Raw genomic sequence first — 10529 nt, forward strand, 5'->3', positions numbered from 1 at the left:
TCTCTCCTTCACCCCAACCGGTCGAGGCAGATGGCCGCCCACCCTGAGCCATGGTTCTGCTCGAGGTTTCTGCCTCTTAAAAGGAAGTTTTTCCTTGCTTCTGTCGCCTAGTGCTTGCTCTTGGTGGGAACTGTTGGGCTTCTGTAAATAGCATCATGGAGTACGGTCTAGACCTGCTCTTTTATGAAAAGCGCTGTGAGATAACTGTTGTTGTGATTTGGCGCTATATAAATAAAATTGAATTGAATTGAACTGAACCTGAGGGAGTGCAAATCACGTGCAGGTGTGTGTAATCAGCTCCTCGCAGCTGACACGCCTCCCGGCAACCTGCAGGTGAGAGAGAAAGGGGAAAAGGGCCGGAAACCAAAAACCGCAGCCACACCCAGGGGAAAAAAAACACACAAACACAAGGCAGTCTTCCACAAGTCAGGGTTAGGTCGCAGCAGGGGGGGAGGGCGTGACAGTGACAGGGCCAGAAAAATAGGAAACCATTTTTATGCATCTGGTGTGTTTTTTATTTGCAATGTTTTATTGGTGTGTTGTATTTTTATTGCATGCAGAGGGTGTTTTGTGTTTTAAACATTGGTGTGTTTTAATTTGTGTGTTTTTTAACTTATTGTACCTACTGGCTGGACTGCCCTTAAACACCACACACCTCCACTGATGTCACAATTAACAATGAGCAACAGGTGCGGACGCCAGCGACAGATTGGACAGGACTCCTTTTAAGCGAAGCAATGGCATTAGTAAATGGAGGGGACAAAGAATGGGATAGAGGGACACAAAGACACAGCAGGGAGCGTGCCTGCTGAGGGCACGGAGGCCCGATAGCAGCAGAGGAAGTCAGCCAGCTCATAGGGCTTTGAGCAGGGGGCATCGAGCAGGAGGACTACAGTTACGAGAGACCTCTTTTTAACTTGTAGCATCACATTGATTTTAGTTAGGCATTTTAAACTTATAAACATTATTTTAATTGTGGTAATAAATTGTTAAAATTATTTTAGCCTGTGTGGTTTGTTTATGCTCTGCTCCAACCCCAATTTTAAAGAACCTGTGTGTCTGTGAGTCCTAGGGCTCAGGGTAGCTATCCCTAGGTGGCGTTGTCGGCATGCCTTTCAACATATGTTTCTTAACTTTTATCACGAACAGCCACACCACAGAGGTGGGTAAAATATCTACAGGGCTTGAGGATTTCATAATGGCCAACAGATCAGTGAGGTCCTTTTGGGAAACAGGATTGAAATGTTCCAAGATTGGTGGCAGGGAGGGACAATCAGAGACAGATGTATTGGAGGGGATGATGCTAGCCCTGATATGTCTAATCTTGTCCACAAAGAAAGAGAGAAATTTGTTACAATCATTGTTTGAAAAAGGAGGTGCAGGATTTACGATGTTATTAATTGTGTCAAACAGGACTTCAGGGTTGCTAGAAGCTAGAAGAAAGCTCCTCGGTCCTTGTGAAACAGGAAGTGGAGTAGAAGATTAGTGGATTTCCACAGTCGCTCTGCCTTCTTACATTTACACCTAAAACACAGAACAACATCACTTAGCCTCGGGGAAGGGTGTGTGGAGGGGACAAGTCTCGTTTTACTCGGAGCCACTTGATCCAAGACTGCAGTGCAATGTGAATAAAAAGAGTGGACAAGATCATTAATATCAGTATGGTGAGACAGAACTGCGTTTTGGTCAAAAGTTGCAGAAAACCTTTCAACTGAGAGGCTGTTTATGATGTGGGAGCGACTTACACATTTTCTGGGCACGGAGTCCAAATTAAAGGAGAGGTTGAACACAGTTATGGTCAGTAACATGCAGTTCCTCCAAGTCAATACAATCAATATTTAACCCTAGGGTAAAAACAAGGTCCAATGTGTGGCCCTTAATGTGTGTGAGACTGGACACACAAAATTAAATGATTCAGTGATACTTAAAATCTCACCAGCAAAACTACAGGAGGTTTTATCAATGTGAAAATTAAAATCACCAATCATAAACACTTTGTCCAACCATATAATAGATAAAAATCTATAAAATCAGATATAAAAGAGCTGTGAGAACCAGGGTGTCGATAAATTAAGATACATTAAAATGGGTTTGAACGACCCACTTTAGTCACTTGTAGTTCAAATGAAGAGAAAACCCCTGCGGTCACCCTCCATCAGAGTTGGGCAAGCAACTTGGAAAATGTAGTGAGCTAAGCTACTAGCTACTCTACATTAAATGAAGCTTCACTACACAGAAGCTACCCCCCAGTAAAATGTAGCAAGCTAAACTACAGCAACGTGGCAAAAGTAGCTTAGTTACATCTAAGCTACTTTTAATTTTTTCAATATTTTATATATTATATTGAGACTGTGGGATATATAGATGCCCCAATAACAGAATGAGTGAAACCACATTGACAATTTAAGTTCATAACTAAGCTGGACCCCCAAGTACAACGACCAAGACTGCCAAGGCTAAGTGTCAAAGTATGCTCTGAAAGTCTGCTAGAAGATGTGAATGCAGCACTCTAACCGAGCCATAACCAAGACCAATGAGCTGATGTACGCCGCAGCAACAGTTATCCAATGAGTGATAAGATGAACACCACAAGCCACAAAGAGCATTACCCCCGATGGAGGATAAGGCTTAAGGCCAAGATCAAGGCAACACAAAGAGAGGTTAGTCAGCTCAGAGCTACAGAAAGGCAATAACACAAGATCAGAGGCTGAGACTTAACAGTACTGGAAGAACATATGGGAGAAAGAGGCATCCCTAAACACCAATGCTCAGTGGCTAGTGGATCTAAGAACAGATCACAGCAATCTCCCATAACAAGATCTAGTAACCATTACAACGGCAGACATCCAAGAAAGAGTGGCAAGTATGAAGAGTTGGACAGCGCCAGGCCCTGATATGATCCACACCTACTGGCTGAAAAACTAACTGGCAGCACAAATTAACCAACTACTGACAATCCCATCCAACTCCCGGCCAATAACCTGTCTCTGCACAACATGGAAGCTCCTGTCAGGCATCATAGCGGCTAAGATGAGTAGGCACATGGCTCAATACATGGACAGGGCCCAGAAGGCAATGGGACAACCATCAGTCACCTCCTCTACATGGATGACATCAAGCTGTATGCCAGAAATATGCGAGATATCGACTCACTGATCCACACTACCAAGATCTACAGCAACGACATTGGAATGTCGTTTGGATTGAACAAGTGACAGATTGGACAGATGTTCAGGACAGATACAAATACCTTGGGGTGCCGCAGGCTAACGGAAACCGTGAGGAGAAAGCAAGGAAGTCCGCCACAGCCAAATACCTACAGAGAGTAAGGCAGGTCCTGAAAAGTCAGCTGAATGGGAAGAACAAGATCCGAGCCATCAACACATATGCCTTGCCAGTCATCAAATGGTATAATAAACTGGCCAAAGGAGGAGATAGAGGCTACTGATATCAAGACAAGAAAGCTCCTCACAATGCATGGACCACTTGGCATTCACCCTAAATCCAGCACCCTGAGACTGTACATCAAGCGTAGCGAGGGAGGCCGAGGGCTAGTGAGTGTCAAGACCACTGTCCAAGATGAAACAACAAAGATCCAAAAGTACATCAGGAAATGGCCCCCAAAGATGAAGGGCTTAGTGAATACCTCAGGCAGCAGAAACCCCAGGGTGAGGATAAGGAAGATGAAGAACCTTCATGGAGGGACAAGCTGCTGCACGGCATGTACCACAGACAAATAGAAGAAGTGGCTGATATCAAGAAATCCTACCAGTGGCTGGAAAAGGCTGGACTAAAAGACAGCACAGAAGCACTAATCATGGTGGCACAAGAACAGGCACTCAGTACAAGATCAATAGAGGCTGGGGTCTACCACACCAGGCAAGACCCAGGTGCAGACTGTGCAAGGATGCCCCTGAGACAGTACAGCACATAACAACAGGGTGTAAGAGGCAGGAAGTGCGTACATGGAACGCCATAACCAAGTAGCTGGCATAGTGTACAGGAACATCTGCCATGAGTATGGGCTGGAAGTCCCATGGTCAAAATGGAAGACACCTAAGGTAGTTGAGAATGACCAAGCTAAAATCTTCAAGGTCCAGACTGACAAACTGGTGATGGCTAACCAACCAGACATTGTGCTGATCGACAATCAGCAGAAGAAGGCTGCAGTGATAGATATGGCAATCCCAAGCGACAGCAACATCAAGAAGAAGGAACACGAGAAGCTTGAGAAATACTAAGGGCTGAAAGAGGAGCTATAAAAGATGTGGAAAGTAAGAGCAACAGTGGTGCGAGTGGTAATCGGAGCACTGGGGGCTGTGACCCCCAAACTGGGAGAATGGCTACAGCAGATTCCAGGTAAGAGATCAGAGGTCTCTGTCCAGAAGAGTGCAGTCCTAGGAACAGCTAAGATACTGCGCAGAACCCCCAAACTCCCAGGCCTCTGCTAGAGGACCCGAGCTTGAGGATGACACATACCACCCCGCAAGGGGTGAGAGGGGGATTTTTCCATATAAATATATAGATATACACACTCACACACACAGTATAGGCCTAGTTTATATTGAACTAACTTCATTCCACAGTAGCAACAGAAGGCTAAAAACCTGCACCAAACACTGTGCGTGAGAGAGAGCTAAATCAGACACACAGAAACTCTTGTAATTAGTGCCATATCATTGCAGTCTAAAAGTTTTTCCTCATGCAACAAACGGAGAACCATTGTTGTTGTTGTAAACAACCTAAACATTCATGGCAATGGGTGAGAAAGAGACAGAGGGAGAGAGAGAGAGAAATCTCTCATTTTATGGAAAAAAGTTTCTGTCACATATCAAAATTTCCACCTCACTAAAGGAAGATGTGTCCAGGCTGGACCCTGATCCTTCTCACAAGAGGTGTTACAATAACTATCACAATAGAAAGTAAACTCAATCCCGCGTGTCTTTATTCCCCTGCAGCAAAGTCGCAGGCATCATCCCAAGGATCAGTACGTGATGTCACACGGAAACGCTTCTGCCGGCTACACATACAGGTCTGTGTGTGGAGGTGGCATCACTTACTGATCCCTCAGAAATGCTTGGGAAAATGCGTGTGTGGAAGCTACCGCGCTACTTGGTCAGAGATGGGGAGTTAGAGACTTAGACTCGCAAACAGGTTAGTAACCTGTGGTGAGAAAACACCACCAGCTCAGCATTGGCCATCTAACGTTAGCTCGCTTCTTGCTTCAGCTACGACCTACCGGAGGTTAACTACATCTGTCGTTCGTTATGAAAAGATAAATGAGCGTTTGTTTACTTTCCAAATTTGTGGCGGTCGATTAACGTAATCATTTATGTCCCTCTGGCTGCCGTCATGTTACTGTTGGCTAGAAAGAGGTTACAGGTTTATTGCTGATCATGTAACGTAACAGTTTTATTTAGTAATAACGTTACACTGGTTTAAGAGTAGGGGATGTGTTGACTTACAGTAGTTTAAGCTGTCATTGATTGCATTGCACATTACATGATTGTGCTCTGTAAGTTAAAAACAGGTTACAGCTTACAGTATTCCTTATAGCTATGCAGTTTTATACGCAACCTGGATTGAACGTGGCAGGTGATACAACATTCGCAATAACCACAAGAGACTTGAGACTTGACTTGGACTCTAGGTCACTCAAAGCTCAAAGACTTATGAGCATCTCTGTACTCGGTCAATAAAAGAGCTTCGTTACTGAAAAGCTATTTGATTCAGAAAATAGTGACGCCATCACCAAGCTACTGAGAAATGTAGTTAAACTAGTAAAGACGCTACTTGTAGCGACGCTACTGCCCAACACTGCCCTCCGGATTTGAAAGCAGCTTTTGGAGACCTTTGCTAGAACTCCACCCCGACCAGAGGTCCTAGGACTGCTGATCAAAGAACAGTCCTGTGGGTACAATTCAATTAACGGGCCATTTTCCATGCTTCTTTGCCAGGTTTCAGTCAGAAACATTAAATGCATGTCCTTGCTGGTGAAACAATTGTTCAATTTAAACAATTTATTTGTAATGGATTGAGCATTTGTTAGGGCCATTCTCAGGGTTGCAGGCCCTCTACAAGCACTAGCTTGTGGCAGGAGGTGTGGGTCTGATCTGCTGCGCACAACAGGACGTTTCACGTGAAAAGGGGCCCTTACTGTAACCACAGTCTCAATAGAAAAGAAATTCGGCAGGGGGGGCTAGCGCTTAGGACAGTGGTTTGTTGTGAAACAGGAAGGGGGAGGAGAAGGGAGTGAGTGTGGAATGTAAATTGTCAGTCAGGTGCTGAGGACTGCACCACATGCTGTATCTTTGCAGCTAGCATTTGTGATCCCAGTCTGTTTAAGTCCATCCCTTTTAAAAAGAGAACAACGTTCTCAAAAGATATTAAAATTATCAATATAGCACATTTTGTTAGCCCTACATTCAACTTGTAGCCAGTCATGAAGGCTGGGGAGTCTCCTAAAACGACCAGCACCATGGCCAACTGAGGGAATGGGACACAAACATAGACTTCCCGCACTGCTTTAAGAAGTTAAAAAGAAGGTTAAAATCCAATTTGGTCAACTAAGACTGCTTACGAGCTGCTTCATTTGCTCCCATGTTGACTATTACTCTTTTAATATAGGATGGGAGTGATGCCAGTAAAACCCAGAGCTCTTTTAAGATGTCAGCAACCATAGCACTTGGAAAACAGAGTGTGACGGCATAAAAAAATAGCACATTTTTTGTTATGGAATCACAAGTGATAAGTGTTGAGGGAGGGAAAAGTGGCCGGGGGGGATGTAGACTGGGCTCTGTCAGGACTAGTGGAAGCGAGCTCAGGGACCAAAGTGTGCGCAACGTTCACTGACTGTGGGTGAAATGATACGCCAGAGGACCGGCGCAATGATTTTGTGAAGCCTCCAGGGATCCTTCTGGACACAGCCTCCTTTAACAGCCTGCGATGTGAAGAGGACATGGAAGTGGACTTGACCGGTGAAAGGGGTTGGTTGTTACGTTTGTTGGGGGTTTGTCAACATATGGTCAGGTTTGGTTATTAGCTGAATATCTAGATATTCTAGAAATATTAATGAAATTATTAATATTCAAAATTATTAATTATAATTAATAAATACGGGGCACCACCCAGGGATCAGGGACCAATAACCAAATATGAGCCAAGTATGATCAGTCTAAAATGGGGTTTGTCCACCTATAGATGGCAAACAGAGAAGGGTGAATCCGTACACTGGCCGTGGCAACCACCTCTTACTACAACATTATACACAAATAATCACAGGCAACGACTTCTTGAAATTATAATGGGATTTATTTAACTCAAGCATAGATCAATGATCAATAACATTAGCAAGTAAATCACTATTAACTAGTCTAAGCAAAATGAAATAAAGTCAATAAACAAATCATACAAAAACATACAACAATCCAGCAAGCATGTGTGTGTGTGTGTGTGTGTGTGTGTGTGTGTGTGTGTGTGTGTGTGTGGGCGTGTGTGTGTGTATGTGTGGGAAGGGGAGAGACTAAGAGGGGGGGGTGGATCTGACCACGTGGGTAGTGCCAGATCCGGTTGTGCTAGAGGCCAGCTGATTTTGGAATCAAGATGGCGGTTCAAACCATGTGATTTCAAGATCAAGATGGCGGAAAATCACTCTCCCCTGAACTAAAAAAATGGGGACGCACTCTGATGCTAGCCTACTGTGGGTCACAGGTCTGGTTAGCTTCAGAGATCACGTGGTGTGTGCATGTGGGGTTAGTAAGCAGAAGGAGGAGAGAAAGGCACAGAGCAAAGCTATATACATACAATATACCACAAACTATCTTACAGTCACCAGCAGTGAATGATTCATTCAGCAGCGGTTGCTGGCTTTGGACTTGATGGAATGTGCAATTGTATCTGTTCTCAGACAACAGAAACACCAAAAAATCCTAATTACTGTTGAAAACACCCAACTTTATCAATGAGAGGGATGGTAGTGAACTTGCATTCAGCAACTGTGTTCCCTGGCTTGATAAAAATACTGATACGTTTCCACACAGTAATAGGAACAAAGCAGTTGCGACCCAGCAGGTGGTACCGGACACAAACGTGCGTAGCACAGAAAACACACAATTAAACAAGACACACGGTCTTTAAATATCCCTTGAAGTTTCTTAAAAGAAAATCACCACATGAAGCTTGTAAGTAAGTTACAATAACAAGGTTATAGAACTATCTGCCCAGACATAATAAAGCCTCTTACGTGTCGCTTTGATAGCGAGTAGATTCGTCAGTCCTTTTGGGAAATCCGGCGGAGTTTCTCTCGGCTCGGTTCTGACGATGCCGGTAAGTTCCACGGCACAGCTGATTCTTTGGCGGCAGCAACAGTAATTAGTGAAGTCAACGTCGGTTGAGAAGGTATAACACAGAGGTGATCTTCTCTCAGTTAAGCACGGAGTTTATCCGTCTTCTTCTGCAGGCACGAAATGTTATCTTGTGTATAACAGTTTAATAGAGGTAAAAAGATAGAAGAAAACAGAGTTGCTCGTCCAGCGAGTAACGTCTGTATTCAGGAACAAGGAAAGTTCAGCGCTGAAAGAAAATACCTCCTGTGGCTGCTGATGCAGTTGCAGAAAGGCAAAGTTTGTTTACCTCCTTACAGTCCTCTGGAGAACTGGAGTGGCAAAGAGGGTTCTGAGGTGTTTGGTTTTATACCTCTGTTGACAAAATGGCTGTACTTCCTGGGATTACTCCGGCCCCCGAAAGCTTTAGCCAATACAAACCTTTGGTTTGGTTTTAAAAGTTAAGAGTTCACAGGTAGGCGTGAATTAACTGACAGGGTCATTTGGGCTTTCCATTGTTCTCTGACCTCCTCTGTGTAGTCAGGCCGCATGGGCAGGCTTGTAGGCTGGGGTCAGGCTTGTACGATATCCGAAGGCCCAGTCTTTGTTCTACCAGACTGTGAGGCCCAACACGTTTTACTAGACTAGGCTGGCAAGATTTCCCCGCTATATCTGCAGATGTAGCAAGGTTTGGCTGTTTAGAAGGAGTTTCCTCCAGCTCCAGTGGCAGCTGATCTACTGAAGCTTCCGATGGATGGGCCAGAGCCTCAGCTCTTGGTGAGGTTTTGATATGGCAAGCTCGAGCAGCTCCTCCACCGCGCACCACTTCGGCCCATGAAGGTTGGGACAGAGGGATCACCCTATGGGGAGTGCTGGTACCCATTTGAGCCTCTTTTCTCCCAGCACTGATAAAGAAATGCTGCTCAGCTCCACGTTACCTACTGCAGTGCAGCTGCTCATCAACATCAAGTCAGTCTCACGTTCAGCCAGTCGATTTCCCTCACAGTTATCCGGCCCAATGCCGGCTCCAGCACTGGTTGATGTTAGCCATGGAACAGTGTAGGCAGAGTCGGAGATCGCGGCCTGCGAGAACCGGAAGGAGGACAGAGCAAAAGAGCTGTGAATATGTGAAATGTGCTTGAGCTGGGCCAATGCAACCAACGAGAAGCCATTGATCAACATTCTTTAGCCAGTGGATGTTTTCCTCCAAACGTGAGTAGTCCAGAGTGCAGTTTTTGCATGCCACCATGTATTGGTTTGATGGGGAAAGTTTTCAAGTGGACAATCGCTCACCCGAGGCACACACCCAGCTAGCGAATCAGCCTTTTCCTGCACTGACATTAAAGCAAAACTTTTCAACTGTTCACAGACTTTCCCTTCCAGAGCTCCACGAGCACTTCCGGGTCTGCGCTGTCCCACCCAATACCCATGACGTCGCGGCCAAAACAATAAAATATCGTAAATCCATATCTATGGTGGCATTGTCAGTAAATTTGTACAAAATTTGCCTTACATGCAGACATTTGCAGCCAAAACACAATGCAATTCAAAGCATTCGACCACAACAGTTGCAGCTACAAAACAATAACAGACGACAAATATTCTCTGGTCCTTTTGCCATCAATCTAGAAGTGACAGAACTTAACTATACTTGTATTTTCTACTTCTATAAATACATTAAATACCAAGATGGTCTAATGTCAACAATAAAGTCAAAAATTTCCCATTAAAAACTATGTATGGAAGTATATTTAAACATTATACTAAATGGCAACTTATAAAATGTCACTATTTAACTGTACACGTATATTAAAGTACAAGAAGCTAAACTCAACACACAACATGTGCTGTCCTGGCTTAACGTTTTGGTGGTCTCAGTGGGCAGTAATGTTCATACAATTTCATGCCAAGATAGATACCAAAATTGTGCCACCTGATTTGCATAAACACAGCCCTAGCTGTGCCACTCTTCCCACCTCATGCAAGTCGGGCAGTAGGAGCAATGCAATTACAGAGAAATGAAATGTACACAACGCCAACTGGGAATCTTGCTGAGTTTTTGGCAAACGGCAGCTTTTTTTTTTTTTTTTTTTTGTGTGTGTCTGTTTTGTGTGTTTGCTATTTGTGTTTGATTTTCCAGCAAAGTATCATTAATGCATAAGCACATGGAGGTGAAATGGCTAAAAGACAAAAATCAAAATCATTATA

The 10529-nt window shown here is 44.2% G+C and overlaps 1 long non-coding RNA gene across 3 annotated transcripts in view; it reads right to left on the reverse strand.

Moving 5' to 3' along the window:
* Nucleotides 1-10529, reverse strand: part of LOC123978092 — a 13355-nt gene that overhangs the window by 417 nt on the left and 2409 nt on the right. The window lies entirely within an intron of this gene.

The sequence above is a fragment of the Micropterus dolomieu genome, linkage group LG01 (assembly GCF_021292245.1).
Source record: "Micropterus dolomieu isolate WLL.071019.BEF.003 ecotype Adirondacks linkage group LG01, ASM2129224v1, whole genome shotgun sequence".
In the NCBI taxonomy this organism is placed as follows: Eukaryota; Metazoa; Chordata; class Actinopteri; order Centrarchiformes; family Centrarchidae; genus Micropterus; species Micropterus dolomieu.